Raw genomic sequence first — 20,328 nt, forward strand, 5'->3', positions numbered from 1 at the left:
AATATGGTCATAGATATCATTGATAACCTCATCCCCAAATTCTTGATTTATTTTGATTGTTTATCAATTGGGAAATGTCTCTTATTTTTTTATACATTTGACTCTGTTTCCTGTTTGAGAAATGAGGGCTTTATCAGAGAAACTTGCTTCACTATTCCCCACCCCCCACAGTTACTATTGCTAATTTTATTTCCCTTCTTCTACTCCCCTACCCCATTTATTCTATTCTCTCTCTCCTTTTATCCTGTTCCTACTCAAAGGTGTTTTGTACTCCCTTCTATCACCTCACCCCTTTCTCCCATCCCCTTCCTCTCCTACTTTCCTATAGGATAAGACAGATTTCAGTAGCCAAGTGTGTATGTTATTCTCTTTCTCTGAGCCATTTCCAATGAGAATAAGGATGACTCACTTTCCCTTAACTCATCCCTCTTCCACTCCACTGCAAAAACTTTTGCTTGCCTCTTTTATGTGAAATGACTTACCTCTTCTATTTCTCCCAGTACATTCCTCTCTCACACCTTAACTCCATCTTTATTGCCCCTTCATGTTCTAATCCCACCTGTGGACCATCTGTATCTATTCCTTCTAAGTACCCTAATAAGTGAGAAAGTTGTATGAGTTGTCGGTACCATCTTCCCTTGCAAGAATATAAATAGTTCAACATCATTAAGTCTCATGATTTCTCTTTCCCATTTCTCTTTTGATGTTTCATTTGGCTCTCATATTTGAAGATCAGATTTTTCTGTTCAGCTCTGGTCTTTTCATCAGAAATGTTCATTGAATGTCCATCTTTTCCCTGAAAGACTATGCTTAATTTTTCTGGGTGTTGAGTCTTGATTGTAATACAAGCTCTGCCCTCCTGAATATCTTGTTCCAAGCCCTATAATTCTTTAATGTAGAAGCTGCCAAATATTGTTATATTGATTCTGGCTCCATGATAATTGAAGTGTTTCTGGCTGCTTGCAATATTTTCTCCTTGACCTAAGAGCTCTGAAATTTGACTATAATTTTTCTTGGTATTTTCATTTTATGATCCCTTTTAGGAGGTGATCAATGGATTCTTTCAATGATTATTTTATCCTCTGGTTCTAGAATATAAGGGTAGTTTTCCTTGACAATTTCTTGAGAGATGATGTTTAGGCTCTTTTTTTGATCAGGTAGGCAGTCATCCAGTATCACTGGAAGAATGGTGATGTTAAAATGATGGCTCTTGGATTCAGGGAGAAATCTAGCATCTTAAATACTTTGCCAATTTCCCCTACATTGCCCAACCTGCCCTTATCCTTTTACTTATTTCTGGACATTGCCCATTTTCTATTTTTTTGTTTTTTCCCTCAAAGTATCTGTGATGATGGGACAGATCTGTGGGTTGTCCATTCACTTGCATATCAGAAACTGGAAAATAGACCCTCTTCATAATACAGTTTGTCTTATGTGGATTTTTAGGCCAAATTCTTTTGAGAAATAAGAGAATCTAATGAAGGAACTCTTTAATGGATGTTGTAAGGCTAGAGGCATCCATCCCAGTGTCTTCAGCAAGCAGAGATATCTGGAAGACCTCACCAAATGCAGAATCTCTCATTCACTTGAATATGACAAAGCCTCACCTTTGTGTCATTGATGATTATCATTAAGTGAATATATGGCTACTTACCTGTTTTATACCTCACAGTTATTAATAATCATAAAGTCAGAAAAAAGCCATCTTCATTATATTTTTCTTTCAAGGAATCACACCTTAGCTTTTGTACTTACCTGGAAGATGCCTCATTGAAGTGTCTTTGGGGTGGGGGGAGGTGTGCAATATTATTTGTCACAGATACTTAAATATGAACACTTGGTCTTTAAGCAGCAGTGTCATCATGATCAGCTACAATTTAAATGATCATTTTATGGGACAGATGTGAGATAAAGGATTTAGCTGTTTAGCATTTGGAGAAACTATTAACTTGTGACTGAAGAGAGGACAAAGAAGGAAAGAGAACTTATTTCCTCAGAGAACTGAACAAACCTTTATCTTGTGCAGAAACACGAGAGAAATTCTTGAGGAGTGACTCCAGTTGACTGAGAGAACTGAGTGATGAGAACGTTTACCCAGAAGTGAGAGGTCAATAATTGGCGTATCATCTAAAGGTGCTTTGTCTGTCAGAGTCCTCACAATGGAAATATTATCCATTAAATAATGAATCTGCCTTTATTTGGGTGCATGTTTCATTGTTTATAGAAAGCATGGTCAGTAATTACATTCTTAATCGAAGCTTACGGTATTACACAATTTCTCACCTAGAGAAAGAGCCACATATTTCTTGGAAAAAAGGTGTTAAATGATATTTAATAAATTGGGTTTGGATCTCAGAATTAATTGATAAATTAATGAGACAAATGTTGTCATTTTAGTCATTCATGTGGAAATCACAAAATCCTTTATTGCCTCAAAAACCAGGATGAGAAAGGATGAGGAAAAAGAGGTCACGAATAGAGAAAGAGCTGATCCCGTTCTGTTGCATCTGGATGTAGTTCTCTCTCAAGGTCTGTTCCAGGGCCATCTTGCTCTCTCAAATCAGACATTAATAGGAAACATAGGAGAGTCTTTATTCTCCATATTTTTCTGTCAATTCTATCTTTCTAAAGCTGAAGTCTACTGTCAAATACTCTTTGTGATGTCTTGCCTGCTCCCTTCCTTTAGGATGCCCTTGATGAGTAATTCTAGTCATAAATGTAGGAAGGGACAGGTTCTCAGCCAGTAGTCATTAAAACTCTGCCACCTTTTGGGGAGAAATGAATGGCCATTTTAGTTGCCATTTCCCAAATGGACACGAAAAGATTCTGGCATTATCTGGTCTCGAGCGAGTCAGGCTAGTTTTTCCTTGCCCAAATGCACACAAATCATCCTTTCAATGTTGCATTCTAGGAATTAAAATCAAATTTATCACTCTGCTGTTTTATAAACTCTGTCTCTTCATTTGCCAAAAATTGACTTTTGCTTTTTCTTCAGGCCTTAGGCACCATCTCAAAGGCCACTTCCTCCATGAAGTTTCTCTTGATTTCCTTCATCAAGGGAACAAAGTGAGCCATAGGTTGCACTCCTCTTCAGTTCCCAGCTTCCAACAATTTGTGTCCCATCTCCTTGCTAGGCTATGACCAGGGGCGGTGTCATATACAAATCCTGTAGCTTCTCTTGGGCAGTGTAAGCACATTTTATAGCAGGTACTTGGTAAATGTCGGTTCAGTCAAAAAGCCATCAGTGACTTTATGGCTTCATTCTCACTTCTGGGGTCACTGGTCTGGGCATGGATCACTCCTGATAGGATTTACAAACAAAATATTTATTCTTAGAGGTCTCAGCACTCCCAGGTATTTCTTTTACCCAGTGTCACCCTACCTTGTCCAATAATCAGAGTCCACTGAGAAAGAGTATGAGTTGGGGGAAGTGTCCAGGTCCCAACAGAATATATTTATTCCCTTTGCATCTTACTTCAAAGTAGTTTGCTTCCAAGCTCTTTCTAGATCCTGATAGTACCCTTGAGAGGGGGACCAGAGCAAGCCAGGGCAGGGAAGGCATTATTTTTCTCCTTGTACAAATGGTTCAATGGAGACTCAAAGAGGTTTAGGTAATTTTTTTGAAGACATGGAATAAAGGAGTTTGACTCCAGTTCTTTTGATAGCGTCTCAATTCCTTTCCCCTGCTCTAAGTGGCCTTTCTCACCTTATGCCTAGTTATGCATAAGAAAATACCACAAATGAAGTGGAATGGCCAAGAATCAATTACAAATAATGATCACTAACCACCCTCATGTCCAGGACCCTGATGAAAGCATGTCTACCAGTCGGGTTCTAATACTTAGACTCAGGGACAGGGACCCTGATTTAGGAAGAGCCCTTTTCTAATCTGTGATGATTCTTATTTTAATGAGGAGAATTTCTTTCTTTTTTCTTCGCAGGGCAATGGGGTTAAGTGACTTGCCCAAGGTCACACAGCTAGGTCATTATTAAGTGTCTCATTTGAACTTAGGTCCTCCTGAGTCCAGGGCCGGTGCTCTATCCATTGCACCACCTAGTTTGCTCTGCCCTTTTCTGTTCTGAATTTTACTTTTCAACATGGCTTAGGACATGAGCACATTCCTTAGGAGAATCCCTTCAGAGCTGCTTGGCCCCTGAGCAGGACCTGACCCTCATCCATGGACACTTTCTTAGACTTTCTTAAGGAAGGGAACAACTTGAATTATCTAAGCTGAAGGGCTGATGGAGCTTCTGATGTGTGGAGAGAGAGAAGCCAACACTTCTGGGAAAAGAGCCACTAAATGAGATTTCTCTTTTGTTTCTGCCTGCTAGAAACTGTTGAAAAGGGGGAGCAGCCTGGGAAGACATAGAAAGCCAGGATGGAGAGTGGGTTGGGCCAGAGGAGGCATCTGAGTGAGAAGCAGCACCTCAAAAGGATGGTTACAACAGTAATGAGGATGAAAAACACTACTTTTAGGTTTGCAAAGCATTTTACAGATGTCGCCTCATTTTATCCTTACAGCCATCTTGGGTAGAGGATGCTAATGTTATTTCCATTTTACAGATGGGAAAACACACAATAGTGAAATGACTTGCCCAGAGTCACATGGCTGGTGTCTGAGGCAGGATTTGAAACTGGGTCTTTCTGGTTCCAAGTCTGGTGCTCTGTCCATTCCACCACTAGCTGCCAACTCATGACTCTCAAGATGAGGTCGGTTGAGACGCCTCCCCCCTTCATGGATGCCCGTGCTGTGTCAAAGAGGCATCCCACTAGTTCAGTTCAGCGGGTGGGGATGGCACAACTTCCCAGTGTCTCTCTCAGGCTCCTTGCCACAGGCTTGGGTCTCAGCTCTAGCCCTGCCCTGGATGGGCACCTTGCCTTCCATCCTGGGAAAAGGCTGAGAAAGCAATGGATCCACCCCTTCCAAAAGTCCAAAGGATGAAGGACTGAGCAGGAAGGAGCCTCCTGTGGCAGAGGGAGGAGTGAGCCAGGAGATGGACAAAGTTTTGGGTGGGAGAATGGCACCATCTCCTGTTCTACCTGGGGAACTTTCCCAAAGCTTTTCCTCATCACATCCCTGAATATCCTGTCCTCTCTGAGGGTGGGCTGCCTTGGCAGGCTCCCAGAGCCCTCTCCTCCAGTCAGGGGGCAGGAGCAGGAACAGGCCCGCACTGAAGAGGAAGCAGAGATGGGCCAAGAGCCACGCTGGGGGTTGGGGTATCCAGGAGCTGGACAATAGGAAGAAGTGCAGCAGGATCCCCAGGCCGGGCTCCCTCCTCTGAGAGGAGAGGTGAAGGAAGGCTGAGGACCTGCCCGGGTCCTGATGAGTTGGGGACAGGTGGCATGGGCTCACCAACTTAACCCTCCAACACATGTTGGCACATGTGCTCACAAGACACTCATACACAACCCCACATACAGACTCTTCCTCTGCTGCCCCACATAGTCACACACCATCACACTCACATACAGGCTCATGATCACCCCTAAACTCAGATACACTCCCACAAACCCCCCTCACATCACTGCACACTCACTGAGACACTCACATGGTGCTAAACACACATCCACACAGTCAGACATGCCATCACAAATCCCTCCACACTTAGGGAGACTTGCACACACACACACATACATGTTTATACAAGTCACCCCATAGTTACATGCTCACACACATAGACATTCACAAGCACCCACACACACATAAACATTCACCTTTCTATACACACACACACAAACACATACTCACAGACACACACACACATACACATACACTGAAGGCTTCAAGACAAGGATGCAAAGGACCTGAAGAACCAGGGGGAACCCCAGAACTGGACTAGGAGACCCCATGGGAGAAAGTGCCTCACAGGGCCATGTAGGTTGAGTGCCGCCCATTTGGTGGCCATTCTGGTCTTTGTCGGCTTGGAACCAAGGGAGCCCTGTGACCATGAGGAAGGACCAGAGGTGAGAAGGGGCCCCAGAGGCCTCTCCCTGTAAACATCTCGGATTTGCTGGAGCTTTGAGCTCTGAGCCGAGACCTCAGCAGTTCGGGCCTCTGGTGATTCTGGGGTCTTCCCTCATGGGGGCCACGAGGAGGCTCAGTTGAGGCTATGGCCATCCGGCAGCTCCAGTCCTCCTGCAGAGGATCTTTTCCATCTTCCTGCCCTTGGTGCTTCTCTCCCAGATCAGTTTCTTGGTCCTTGTCTTGGACTTGGGTGATCCTTGAACCCCTCTGACCCTGTTTTGGGCCCTCGGTTTAGTAGCCTGGCCTTCCTGCCCGAGCCTCTCATTCCTGTTGCCTCCAGGCCTTCATTTGCCTTTGACCAGGGTTTTGTCCAGGTCCTTTTGGCTGACCTTGGCTCTTGGGGCTGATGCCAGGGTCCTCTCTGGCATCTCCCCAATGCCAGATCTGATAGTCTGTGTTCTGATTGGAGGGGATAGTGTTCTGCCCAGCTCTGTTTCTGGGGCTCTGCTTGGGGTCATCTCTTCCTTCTGATACCTCCTCTTCAGGTTCTTTTTCCCCACAAGGCAATGGGGTTAAGTGACTTGCCCAAGGTCACACAGCTAAGAAAGTATTAAGTCTGAGGACACAAGGCTCCAGGAAGATTGGCTTTCAGAGTCCCACCCTAGGAGGAGGCATAGGTTATGCCTCAGGGAACAGGCACCATGATGGTTCAGGGCTGGGAGCCAGGGCAGGAAGACTGGGGCAAAGGTGGGGAATGGTGGGAATGAGGCAGGGGCAACAGAGACCAGGGGTCACAAAGGAGCCTTGGACCACAGCCTGGGAAGCCCAAAGACCACAGTGGGAACTTGGATCTGGGGGCCTCAGAAGCTGGAAGGCAGGGCAGAGACCGGGGCCAATGGAAGAAGCATCAAGAGCACCAAAGTAGGCCGAGCTTACCCGAGGACTGAGGCCAGGCTGGACAATCCAGGAAGCCTTCTGCTTCCTGCTGGGTCCAGAAAAAAAGGTGGCAGGTTAGATCCTGCCCACGTGGATCTTGAGGGGTCTCAGTGCTGCCTTTTGGCAGGCCATACTCCCCTGTAGGCAGCCTCTGCCCGTGTGAGGTGTGCCCAGGCCTAGTGGGAGCTGCCAGCTCTCTGCATCCTTCTAGCCTCCCCGCCCATGGCTTTCCATCTTTTTCCCCTCTCCCCTCCCTTTCTCCCTCTTCTCCCTTCTTTTCCCTCCTTTCTCTCTTCCCTCCCCTCCCTCTTCCCTCTTCTCCTTGTCCCTTCTCTCTTCCCCTTTTGCCCTCCCTTCGCTCTCCCCTCCCTTTTTTCTCTTCTCCCTCTTTCCCTCCTTCCTCCTTTCCTTACCCTTCATTCTCCCTCCTCTCCTCCTTCCCTTCCTTTCCTGACCTTCCCCTCTTCTCCCTCTGTTCCCCTTCTTCCTTCCTTTTCTTGTCTTCCCTCCTCTTTCCCTCTTTCCCTCTTCCCTTTTTCCCTCTCCCCTCCCCTTTCCTTCCCACAAGCATTAAAGCCCTAATCCCCAGAGCCCACCCTCTTCTCTGATTCTCCTCTCCTAGTACAGGTTAGGCCCATTGGCACGGCCAGCCTCGCCTTCCCCAGTGCTGGGGGAAGCCCCACAGCCATTCTCCTCAGCTCTGGGACCTCTGCAGATGAGCCCTCTCTAGATTCTTCCTTCTGATGATCATCTGCTCACCTCTGCCCCGTGTCTGAAGGCAGGGACTGTTTCTCCTCACTCTGGCTGCTCTTGGGGGGACCACTAGCCCAGTCTCTGTCTCTGTCTCTGTCTCTGTCTCTGTCTCTGTCTCTGTCTCTGTCTCTGTCTTTCTTTCTGTCTTTGTCTCTGTTTCTGTTTCTCTCTATCTCTATCTCTCTGCTTCTCTCTCTCTCTCTCTCTCTCTCATCAGACCCAGCCTGGGGCTTGTCACTGGCAACCCAGGACTCTAATCTGGTCCTCATTTGGAAAATCCCTCCGTCATAATCACAAATTCATGCCCATGGCAAAAGGAGATTATCTATATTAATATTCTCTATTAATACTAAAAGAGATGATTCTGTAGAGCCCAAACCCTATTCCCAGTGCAACCAGAAATTAGGGGAGGGAAATTCGGGGCAAGGAGGAGGCTGCCAAGGTCTCTTGGTACTGGCTCAGGGCTGGACCTTGTTGTGATCCTTGCTCTCAGGATGCATGGTTGGTTCAGCCTGTCTTCTGGGCACCCAACTGAGCTTCCCAGAGAGCCCAGGATCACCACTTCCCTCATACACATCTCCATCCCTCAGCTACCAAAGCTTCTGTTTATGAGAGAAGGCTGAGAGGAGGTTCCAACCCACCTGAGAAGGGGGTCACTTGCCTTAAAGTAATACATTCATCTGTCTGGAACTAGGAGCAAGATTCTCACAAAGCCATATCCATGCAAAAAGTGGGAGTCTACCCTCCTCAAGCCTCCTTCAGTTCTGATCCAGGATAGGATCAGGTGCTCAAGAGATACTTGTCTTTATACATTTTTATAAACATAGTATTCAGCAGGACATGACCAATTAGTTGAAGTTATTCAGATTTTCATGAAAGTTAGCATCCCCACAGGCATTCTGCCATTGAAGCTGCTTCCTTTAACTGCCTTTCTTTCCTCATTTTTTCCCATTCCCATTTCTGATCACCCTGTCCCTCCACAGGTTGTGATCTGTTGCTTTGCCCCTCCCATTCCCACACTGATTTATTTTGTAAGCCTTTCACATTTCTCAGCTTTAACCTGAGTTCCATGATCACTGGCTTTTCCATGAAAGGAATAGCCTCCCCCTGCCCTCACGCCACTATCTTACCCTGAGGTGGTTTTGGGGGGCTTTGCTTTGTATTTTGTAAACCCTCCCACTACTGCTAGACAAGGCTAGACAAGGCAGAAGGCTTTTCACCTGGGTTATTTTTGTTGACAATTCTAGCTTCAGACTCTCATGATGGACAGAGTTCATGGTCATTAAACTTTTCCATCTGCAAAGTCTTTCAATCATTTTTATCCCTCCTTCCACCTGCCCAACTTCTGGGAACACCAGCCTCCCCATGACACATTAGCTCTCATTAACATTCAGAAAGAGTCACTTGGGAGGGATCTCTAGAGGTCTCAGTCTGCCCCTTGTTTCTCGATAAAGGGCTCCATGTAAATCTTATCCGAAACCGAGACATTTCTCCTATCCTTAAATGAACTCCAGAAAAGAATCCTTGTTCCTCTTAGCCATCCTTCTAATACCTTCCATTCTTTTTCTGTTTGAAAGCTACTTCAGAGTTAAACTGAGGTAATCCTGGCTGGAATATTGTGGCACATTTTCAGAAAGACACTGATAAGCTGGAGGGCTTCGAGGAGGAGGTGACCGATGCCAAGGGGCCAGTGAGGATGTCATGAGGAGATCAGTGGAAGGACCTGGAGAGAAGCAGCCAGCAGGTACTCCAGAGGGTGAACGCTGGCCCTTTCCCATCCTGGTCACTTCCTCTGTCTGCACTGCAGCCTATCAATTTTCTTCTTAAACTGTGAATCCCAGAATTGACTGCAGGCCTCCAGAAGAGCTCTTACCCAGCAGATCTCATGGGCATTCCCAATAGATTCTGTGGATCATACTGTGGATGCAAGCTGAGCTTGGGGTCCACTAAAACTCTCAGATCATTTTCAGAATAAGTTCAGTCTTACCTTACCCCTTAAATCTCATACTTGAACATATGAGAGGGGTTTTTTGTTTGCTATTGGTCTCTAAATGTAAGAGTTTGTCATTTTTTTTAAAAGAAGTGTTAGATTCTGATTGAATTCCATTTTATTAGATTTGATCAATGTTTTTACCTGTGAAGATTCTGTGGGTCCTGGCTCTATCAGTCTCTATGCTAACTATTTTGGCCATCTGTCATCTGCAATTATGCCTGTATCTAAGTCATTAAAAAAAGTTCAACAGCACAGGACTAGACCCAGATCCAACCTCCCCTGGAGATTGACTCTGAACCCAGTCATGCTGTCTGTCCAAATCCTTCTAATTCCTCATTTAACCCTTGTCCCTCCAATTCTTCTCAAGAATGACTTGTTTCTGGGCCCTGGACACTTATGAGACCCCCCCCTCTCCCCAACCAGCTCAGCTTTACTGGCCCAGAGGACAAGGATGAGGCTGACTTACTTATCAGTATGATGCAGCATGGGCCCGGTGTCTCTGGGGCACCTCCAGACTCTGAGACAATACTATTTTAGCCCCATTGCTGGGGATTTTCTTGCTCTTGGATGAGAGAACATTTGGTTGCTGGTGTTCAGAATGATGATACTGGACATGTCCAGCTGCTATTTGGGAAAAGTTCCCATGGGGTTTGGGGATACTGATGAGGTATCAGTGGGCCTTGCTTTGGGAACTTTTCTTTGTTTCCCCTCAAATGTCCTGTTTTCTGTTATTTTGATTTCGTCATTCTGTTTTCTAAATCTTGAAAACCAATCAATCAGGAAACATTTGGGATTTCTTTATCTTGGGCCAGTATTATGCTAAGTCCTGGGCCAATGAGAGACAAAGGATGGGTCCCTGGCTCCAGGAGCCCCTAGTCTAATGGGAGAGATGACAGATGTGTACTCCAAAGTTCAACAGAACCCAGACAGGAGATATTTCACAAAGGGAAGACTTTGTTCTTGAATTTGGGTCATTCCCTGCTCTTCTTCATTCTGCCCCTCCAGGGGTTCCAGTGCTAACCCAGGGGCTCCTGGGCTTCTAGCCCCGTGGGTTCAGCTCCCTGGGCTACCTGGGCACTTCTTGCTGACATGGGTGTCAGGACCTCCCTCCCCCCAATTTCCAGGCTACAGAGTCTTAGCCTTTGAGTGCTGGAGGAGACTTTTGGAGCCTTTCTATTCTTGCCTTTCATCCCTCCTGCAGGGGAATGCTCTTTGTCTGTCTTCAGGTCAGCAGGGGTTGTTGGAGATTCTAGGGAAGGATTTGTTGGAGGACAGAAAATGTTAGGGCTGCCAATCAGCCCAAGTGGGACCCAAGTGAATTGTTTTTTCCAAAGCAACCCTTCTGAATTAAAAACCAAAACAAACCAAAAGAAAAAGAAAAACAAAATATACGTTTAAATTCCCAAGGCACTTTGGGTGGGACTCTGCATTTGAAGCTTCATTTTCCTTTCCTTCTTTTCCTCCCCAGAATCACTTGCTGGGATCCACACAAGACCCCTGAAAAGATGGGGACAGTGCCAGGGGTTTTGGGGGAGGAAGAGTCCTTGGTGGCTGCATTAGCTGTCACATTCCTGGGCCTCCAATAGCTTATTTAATCCTAAGTGTGCACATGGAAGACTCTTGAGTGTGCCCATAGGCCCAGCTATGGGTCAGCAGTGCCCCCTGCCCCTTCTCCCCCAAGGATCCTAGGAGGAGGGCAGAGTGCTCAGCTGCTCTTTCTGTTTCTTTCTCTGCCCCACCCCATCTGACTCCCCTTCTACCTAGAAGCTCTGAAGCAAGAGGCTGGAGGCAGAGGCCTGGCTGTCAAGTGGCCCCCAATCGGGGGTCTTCTAAGACCTTCTTCCAACTTCACTCTACCTCAGCATACTTGTCTACTGCTGTTGACCTTGGCACGGATGGGCAGAGTCTGATTCTTCTGCAGTGCCAGAGGCTGCCTGTTCTCTTCCTTGTTTGCCCTGGGGACCCAGCTGGGGCCAGGAAAGGGAAGCAATAGGGGTGAGCCTCACTGTACTTTAATGCTGGAGTCCTGGGGGTGGCTGGGAGAGTCAGCCAGTGCCACCTCGGGCAGACAGACAGACAGACAAGAGCCTCTTTGTTCCCTCCTTGTTGTATGCAGGGTGCATGCCACTCCTGGCATCTCCCAGGACTGAGGACTCCTAACTGGGGAACATCTTGCTCTGAGGTGCCCTCTTTCTTCTCTTTTTAAAATAAATGTTCATTTTTCTTTTTCTTTCAATGTCACTTCCATTTCCCAACACATCCCTCCCCCCCCCCCCCCCCGGAGAATTGTCCCTGAAAACAAGTACAAAGAAGAGAAAACAAAGTTTGGTCAAACTGAGCCTTTCCTCAAAGACCTGGTATGTGGGCCCTCCAGGTCTGACTGCCTTTCCTGGGGCCCCTCTAGATTCTCAACATCCTTCTTTCCTTGTGGTGCCCAGGATGGCCCATGATCTTCCCAGGGGAATGTGATGCATGTGATTTCCTGGCTCTCTTCCCCACTAGTCTATGAGCATCCTGAGGGCTGGGGTGGTACTTTTCCTTCCTGTGTCCCCTCAGCACTTAGGCCAGTGGTCTGCTCATGCTAAGAGTTTAAGGAATGTTTATTGACTGACTTATGATAGATTGAGGTGGGGAGCAGCTTTTAAAGCATTCTATCACTTGTCACTCTCTGCCTCACTGTCTTCAAAGAGGGACCAGTTAGTATCCTTCATCTCCAAGTTGAAGGCAGCCAGGTCCTCTGACATTGTCCTGGGCTATCTCTCAGTCACTCTTGGAGCTGGGAACACACTGACTGGGCTCTTGGCCTCTCCTCATACTCTTCCAATCCAGTTTCTTGCGGAGTGTTTGGTTTGGGCCAGAATAAAAGAGGGCAGAGCTCAGCACACTTCCTGCTGTGTCTGTGGATTGGACCAGTGCAGAGGTCCAAGTCCCAGGAAAGGCCAGACCCTTGTGCTTGCCAATCAGACCTCTGGGGGACGCTGTTCTTGGTCAGGAGCATCTGAACTTGGAAGATTCCCACTTGTCCGTGCCTCAGGACCCAGGGCTCTGAAGGTTGGACCTCTGCCTGCTCTTTGGGAGCCTGGAAGGTTGACAGGATGATTATCATTTTCCTCGCTTGGTCTCTGACTGCTGGTTGCTTCATGTCCTTTGTTATTGAAGAAGACCAAAATGACATCACTACGTTTGGGACAAATGCTAGTGTGTCTGACTGTGGTTGATCAGCCCAATATGGGCTTGGAATGCTCTACTGCAGGTTGGGCACAAATAGTCCATATGAACACCTGGGGTGGGTACTCTAAATTTACAGATGCCACATTTCCTTTGAGCTGCTTCAATTTTGTCTTCTTTCTAGAGTGCAACACCCTCACTGCTGAGGGCCTGCCATGCCGTACAATCAATTCCACAGTTTTTCAGTGAGACCTTCAGGGTGTCTCAGTATTGCTTCTTCTGACCCCACTGTGAGCACTTCCTTGTGTGAGTTCTCCATAGAATAGTCTTCTTAGCAAGCATACGTCTGACATTCTAACAATATGACCAGCCCATCAGCGTTGCCCTCTCTGTAGTAATGGTGGAATGCTCAGCAGTTTAGCTCTAGAAAGGACCTCCGTGTCTGGGATCTTCTGCCAGGTGATCTGCAGGATCTTCCTAAGGCAAGCACTTCTCTTTCCTAGCATGGCACTGGTAGACTGTCCAGGTTTCATGTCATATAGCAATGAGGTCAGCACAATGGCTTCTGTAGACCTTCAGTCGGGTCTAATACCTCTTCTCTCCCAAACTCTCTTTTGGAGTCTCCAAATACTGAGCTAGCTCTGGCAATGTGAGGTTCAACCTCATTGCCAATGTGTACCTTCCTGGAAAGGACACTGCTAAGATAAGTGAACTTGTCCACCACGTTCAGAACCTCTCCATTTGTTGTAATCTATGGTTCCACAAATGAATGGTATGGTGTTGACCGATGGAGGACCTGTGTTTTATTGGTGTTAATTGTTAGGTCAAGGTCTGTACAATCTGGAAAGAATTGATCCAGACTTTGTTGCTTCAGAGGCTGCATTGAGCGGGTCACCGTTTGCAAACAAGGTCATGCAGCAACATTCCCTCTACTTTGGTCTTGGCTTGGAGCCTTTTCAAGTTGAAGAATTTATCAGCAGTGTAGTAACTGACCTTGATTCTGCATACATCCACGCTAAAGATGTTTGATAACATAGCTGACTGTTAGAAAAGTGAGAGTCTCCCTTTGGTCAGCCAGAAACTCCTGGACTTGATTTTATTTGTAAATTCTGCTTGAAAATTATCCTAGATCAGCTCAGATCTGATCTGCAAACAGGCCATGCTATCATATGAAGAGACTACAGACTGAAGGCCATAAAGGGATTTCACTAAAGTGGGGCTGGGTTTCTATGTAAGTTTCTAATGCCACTAGAAGAAATGGCCTTCCCTGAAGGGCCAGAAATCAGTTTAAGCCCCATTTCAGAAAAGGTGGGCTGTGTTACAATTATGTTCAAGGACATTCCAGCAAAGGAATAGAGAAACAAAGAGAAAGGAGAGGAAAGGAGGAGAGGAGGAGAAGAGATTCAGAATCAAAGTGGAGGAGCTAGGGAAGCTAGGTGAGTCCTTTTGGTCATTGTCAGGGGAGCCCCTCTCCCCAAGCTGCCATTCCATGCCTCAGACCACAACTTTCCCAACTCAACCTTCCTACTGACAGCATCATGAGGACAAAGCCCAGAGTGAGTTCATGGTACCTTATTTCCATCTCTTGGGAATTCACGCTTTGAAGATGGACCAGGCCAGCTCGACACCTTGAGAGCAGGAATGCTTTTTTTTTTAAAAAAATATTTATTTATTTTGAATTTTACAATTTTTCCCCTAATCTCACTTTCCTTCCCCCACCCCCCACAGAAGGCATTCTGTTAGTCTTTACCTTGTTTTCATGGTATACATCGATCTAAGTTGAATGTGATGAGAGAGAAATCACATCCTTAAGGAAGAAACATAGAGTATGTGATATAGCAGAATTACACAATAAGGTAATCAGTTTTTTCCTAAATGAAAGGTAATAGTCTGTGGTCATTGTTCAAACTCCATGGTTCTTTATCTGGAATATAGATGGTATTCTACATCACAGATGGCTCAAAATTATCCCTGATTGTTGCACTAATGGAATGAGCGAGTCCATCAAGGTTGATCATCACCCCCGTGTTGCTGTTAGGGTGTATAATGTTTTTTCTGGTTTTGTTCATCTCTCTCAGCATCAGTTCATGCAAGTCCCTTCAGGCTTCCTGAATTCCCATCCCTCCTGGTTTCTAATAGAACAATAGTGTTCCATGACATACATAGACCACAGGTTGTTAAGCCATTCCCCAATTGATGGATATTGACCCAATTCCAATTCTTTGCCACCACAAACAGGGCTGCTATGAATATTTTTGTATAAGTGATGTTTTTACCTTTTTTCATCATCTCTTCAGGGTATAGACCCAGCATTGATATTGCTGGATCAAAGAGGATGCACATTTTTGTTGCCCTTCGGTCATAATTCGAAATTGGAGGGTAAGAATGGTTTTTAAAAGAAATGCTGTCTTTGCATTTCTAGGGTCTAGGACATTACCTTGCATCCAGGTGGGGCTTAATACTTTTTGAATCAAATTCCCATGCACCCATGTCTATACACACTCACTTTTTCCAGGGTCCAAATCAGGAAAGTTCTCACACAGGTTCAGATTTCACTGGGCTCTGGTGGTTGGTGAACCACATCTGGTACTGTTTGCTGGGCAAATGGATATGACAGTTGCAAACTGTCAGCAAAGACACTGACAGCATCATGAGGACAAAACCCAGAGGGATTGTAATAAATACAATATTAGCTATCTGCCCACCAGTTACTGGGAGATCTCCAGTCCTCATGAGAAAAGTTTTGGCATCTTTAAAATATGGACTCCTGCTGCTCCTCCTCTTGGCTCAGGAGGCAACTGTAGAACCATAGAATTCATTCTGGAAGGTTCTTAAAAGCACTCAACTCTAACATTCTCATTTACAAATAGGGAGACTGAGGCATTTGGGGAGTCCAATTACTTGCTTAGTGTTTCATAGCTATTAAATGTTTGAAGTAGGTTTTGAATTCAAGACGCCTCAATTCCAAGGCTCAATAACTGATTTCCTAGCCAGAAATGGATTCTTAAATCCAATCTCCCCCCTGCCCTCCCCGCAGTTAGCAAAGTCATCCTTAGGTAATCAATTTATCCCCTAATTTTAGGCCAATTCCATCATGATATTTTTCATATTCCAAAGGTCTTTCATAGTAATTTTTTACTTCAAGACAATTTGACAAAAGGTCACAGTTTCTGGTGGATTTCTTTAATGTCCCAGGGGGAGGGGAAAGGCTTGTGCTCTCAGTAGATGGCGAGTCTGTTTACAAGATGCTTGGAGAGGTGGAGGGACAGGACAGCAGGGCAAGGGTCTTGCCGAGATTTCATTTCAAAGCATCCATGCTTCCTTGTGGGAAAGGAGGCTCTCCTTGTCTTACTAAGGAACCAGCAGGTTGGTTCCTTCTTAGGCAGGACTGTTAAACCCTTATCATCTCCCAGGTGGCAATTTGGGTCCCTTACCCAGGAGAGGCCATGAGTAGCTGGCAGGAGGATAGGGTTGAATTCCCCCCCCACTCCATTTCAGGATTTGGGAAGAAGCAGCAAAAAGGAGACACAGACTTTCAGAAGTCCCTGAGTTTGAGTTTCTGGGAAAAAAACATTTTTAAAGGTCCAAATAAGGGGGCCTCTTAAGAAGTGACCAGTTTGCATGAAGCACCATCTGAAGCCGAGAACATTTACAATTCTAAGGATTAAAAAAAAGAATAATAAGGTCAGAACATTCAATTTCTGCTGCTATTTTTAGTGAACTTGCTGGATGGATTATACCCCAATTATTCAATGAATTATTCATAACTCCAAGGACAGGGCCCTGGCACCTGGCTGCTGTGTGAGAATGAGACAGTTTCTGGTTTTTGTTGCTTTGTAAGCAGCTGCCCATCCTCACAATCATTCCTCAGGGTTTAGGGGAGAGGATGAGTCACTTCCTGGTACCCCCAGTAGCTGTCCTGTCAGTCCCTGAGACCAAAGACCCCCCAAATGCCTCTGTTCTGTCCTTTCCATTGTCCTTGACTGCCCCAATCTACTCTTCTGCTTAGCCTGGTGTCTTCATTTTAGTTTTTAGACACATACATCAGGGAGGAGAGATAGCATTTGGGGCAGCCAGGGAGGGAACGACTCTGTTCTAGAAATAGCTTCCCCCCCACTTGCTCATTATGTGTGTGCCAACAAGCCCCTATAATTATGCTATGGAAGGAAATTTTATGCCTTAGCAATTGATGTTCTTTGAAAAGTGACCACTTTCACTTTAATGAGCTTGGCTAGAGGTCGGATTCTCAGTGAAGGAAGGGGGCTACCTGCAATCCCTCCTTCCAGATCCAGGCGCAGAGTAGGAGCAGGGAGGGGTGGGGGAAGGAATTTCTTTGTCTGTGTTGGAGGAGTACAAGGTCCTAGCCCTGGAAGAGGGCATAGAGGTCTCGTAGACCTCATTTTATAGATGAGAAACCTGAAGCCTATAGATGGGAAAGTGACCTGTGTAAGGTCATGTAGTTGACAAAAGATGGGGCTAATTTCCAGTCACTAACCTCCCATTTGAGGCCAGAAGCCTTCCCACTTATCAACTGTCTGAGGGACCATCAGTCTTCTGGGCCAACAAACATTAATTCTCTGCTTTCCACCAGCCAGATAGTTAAGGGTTGTCTTTGCACAAAGGTAAACAAAATGGCAACAGAGGGTTGACCTAGCCAAGGTGCTGAATAGAAGAACTAAGTCATAGAAATCATTTTTGTAATAAAAACATTTGCACATTATTTTAAATCTTGTGAAAAAATTTAAAAATTTGATTTTTTTTGATCCTTACTGCCACATGGTAGTATTATCCCCATTTTACAGAGGAGGATACTGAGGCAGCTAGAAAGTAAATAATGGCCCAAGGCCCTACTGCTAGAAAGTGCCTGAGGCAGGATTTGAAAACAGGTCTTTCTGATTCCAGACCCTATGTGGTCTAGCTCTAACTTTATCCACTATCTCAATCTCTCTCATAGTCTCTACTTGCCGCCATAGCGCTCTGCTGCAGCTTGTCTCTATTTGGGTTGACATTTGATCATTTCAGTTCTGGATACGGATTGTCCATTAGCAAACTGCAGCTCCAGAGTCCTAAGGCACGAGGCTACTGCTGACATCTCAATAACAGGGGGATTTCCTGTGACTCCCAAGGACACTGAGAGACATCTGGATAAGACGGGTTCTTACCTATCAAACAGCCTCCTTGTTCAACTGTGTGTGTTCAACTGTGTGTTCTCTGGGTGTATGTATTGTATGTATTGTATGTATGGGTGAGACCAACACTACCAAATAGAACTCTGCTGGACATGGGACGCTTGGCTCCAAATTCAAACTAAACCCCAAAACCTGTTCCTGAAATTCCAGAAGGAGATGTGATGAAAAACTCTCTTCCCTCTACTATGGTCAAGGGCCTCATTAGGAGCCTGACTGGGTCCTTCCACCATCCCATCCTACCCTACCCTTGCCTCTCTCCATTAGGGACAAAAAATAAACCCAAACAAAACCAGTTGGCTGTTCACCCTCCATGTCTGTCCTGCCGTGTCTACAGAAACCCTGCCAGGCAGGCAGATGCTGCCAAAAAACCCTCATTAAATGACTAAACATGGTGATGCCTGTCATCCTCACTATGGGGAAGTTGAGTCTAGTGAGTTGAGCAAGGTTGGATTTGCTGAATTGCAGTGGGGCCAAGGGATATCTGCCCTCATTCTGACTCCAGCATGGTGAACTTCTGGGATTGACTAGATGATGAGATGCAGAAGCAGCAAATTGAAAAGAGATAAGAAGGAAGACTAAATCCAAGAAGGAGGGTCCTGAGGGAAGCTCTCTTAGGGAATATGTAGTTTCTGGAAGGAGAGCATATATTTACTACTACTAATAACATCTGTCCATTTCCAAAGAAGACCATGACATCAGGGAGGTGATGGCATGACAAGCACATGAATTGGATTTGAGGGGGTGCTGTGCCAAGGCACCAAACTCACTTTCTTCTCCCGAGGGACCTGGGTCTGGTGGTCAGATAGGAATCAGGATGACTGAAGATAGATCTGGATGTGAGCCAGTCGGGGTTAAGAAACTTGGCCAGCGTCATCCAACTAGTAAATGTCTGAGGTTGGATTCTATAACAATGCTAACTTACCTATTTACCCTGCAGGCTGCAGGATCATTAGACAGGATCACTCCTATACTATTTCCTTGTATGAATGCTTCACCCCCATTATCAGCCCCAATTCAGTTTCCTATAAAAGGTAAGGAGTTAAGGCTGGAGTCCCCTTGAACTTGATATTTGGGGTCCCCCTTAGAGCTGATGCCTGGGATCTCCTTGAAGCTGATTTTTGGGGTCCTTTTGCAGCTAATGTGTAGGGAAACTTTGGAGATGATGTCTTGGGTTACCTTGCTGCTGATGTCTGGAATTCCTTGTTAGCTGGGCTGCTCTGGGGGTCCTTTCCCCCTCTTAACTCTCTCTATTCATTTTTCTGTTGCCAGGAACTAGGATTTCCTGGTCTCTTGCATTAAAGCAGGCTGGCTCCTGTCTCTCTTCATCCAGCCCTGGGAGGTTAATGGGGCTAATAGATGCTTCTGAATGATTAACCAGTTAATCCATTGCCTGGTTCCCACTGCCTTCTCTCCAGTCTTTTGTCTGTTCCGTCTCTTTCCCCCTACTCTAGCTTTTCCAAATCTCTTTGTGTTGTCAACATTTGATTTCCATCTCCTGCTAATGTATCAGGTCGATCACCTCCTGGTATCCCCACAGTTTCCCAGCATGCCTCCTCCTGACATCAGCTCCTTTTTTCTTCAGCTCTGCTTATGCCAACAGCTTGGAGCTGCAAAGCTGCTGCTATTATTCTACCTGAAATGTAGGACTCACAGAGGGAAATGCTGACCCAGAATGGGCTGAGCTTTGGGGTGCCCTCCCCTCAGACTGGGGCTGTGCTGGCAAGTCCAAGAGCAGAAACCGCACTTTGCCAGCCAGCCTGGAAATCAGCTCATTTTCCTTCTGCTGGTGTCGGAATGCGATTATTGCGGGTGTTCACTGGGGCAGGAGGATCCCCTACCACCTAGCCACACCCCACCTGCTCTTACTGAAAACATTGAGGGGATGGGGCGAAGCACTGCGTGCTATACATACGATGGCCACAAGGTGGCACCTTTAGCTTGCACTATCCAAGGGAGGGCACTAAGCCAGTGACCCTTTTCCTTCTAATGCCTCTTTAGATTTTTCTCTAGTAGGGATCTGAATATTCCCAGGGAAACTTTATAACCTATCAGAGATTCTCCCTTGAGAGGAGCACTTGGAGCACAGCTTTCCTGGGGCTCAGATCCCCAGACCACCCTCTTCCGAGGTAATGCACAGTTGGAGGAGGTCCCTTTCCCCTCAAACCCAGGCTCTCTTCCGACTTTGAGCACAGTACACTTGTAGATGAGGTGATGCCTGCCTATAGCTTCTCCCTACCAGGGTTATGAATGAAGGACAAAAGTGGGGTTTTCTGGGAGCTCTGCCTCTCCTGCTCTCCTCCACTGTCTGCAGGGAAATGGGGGA

This window comes from Macrotis lagotis, chromosome 8 (assembly GCF_037893015.1).
Source record: "Macrotis lagotis isolate mMagLag1 chromosome 8, bilby.v1.9.chrom.fasta, whole genome shotgun sequence".
NCBI lineage: Eukaryota > Metazoa > Chordata > Mammalia > Peramelemorphia > Peramelidae > Macrotis > Macrotis lagotis.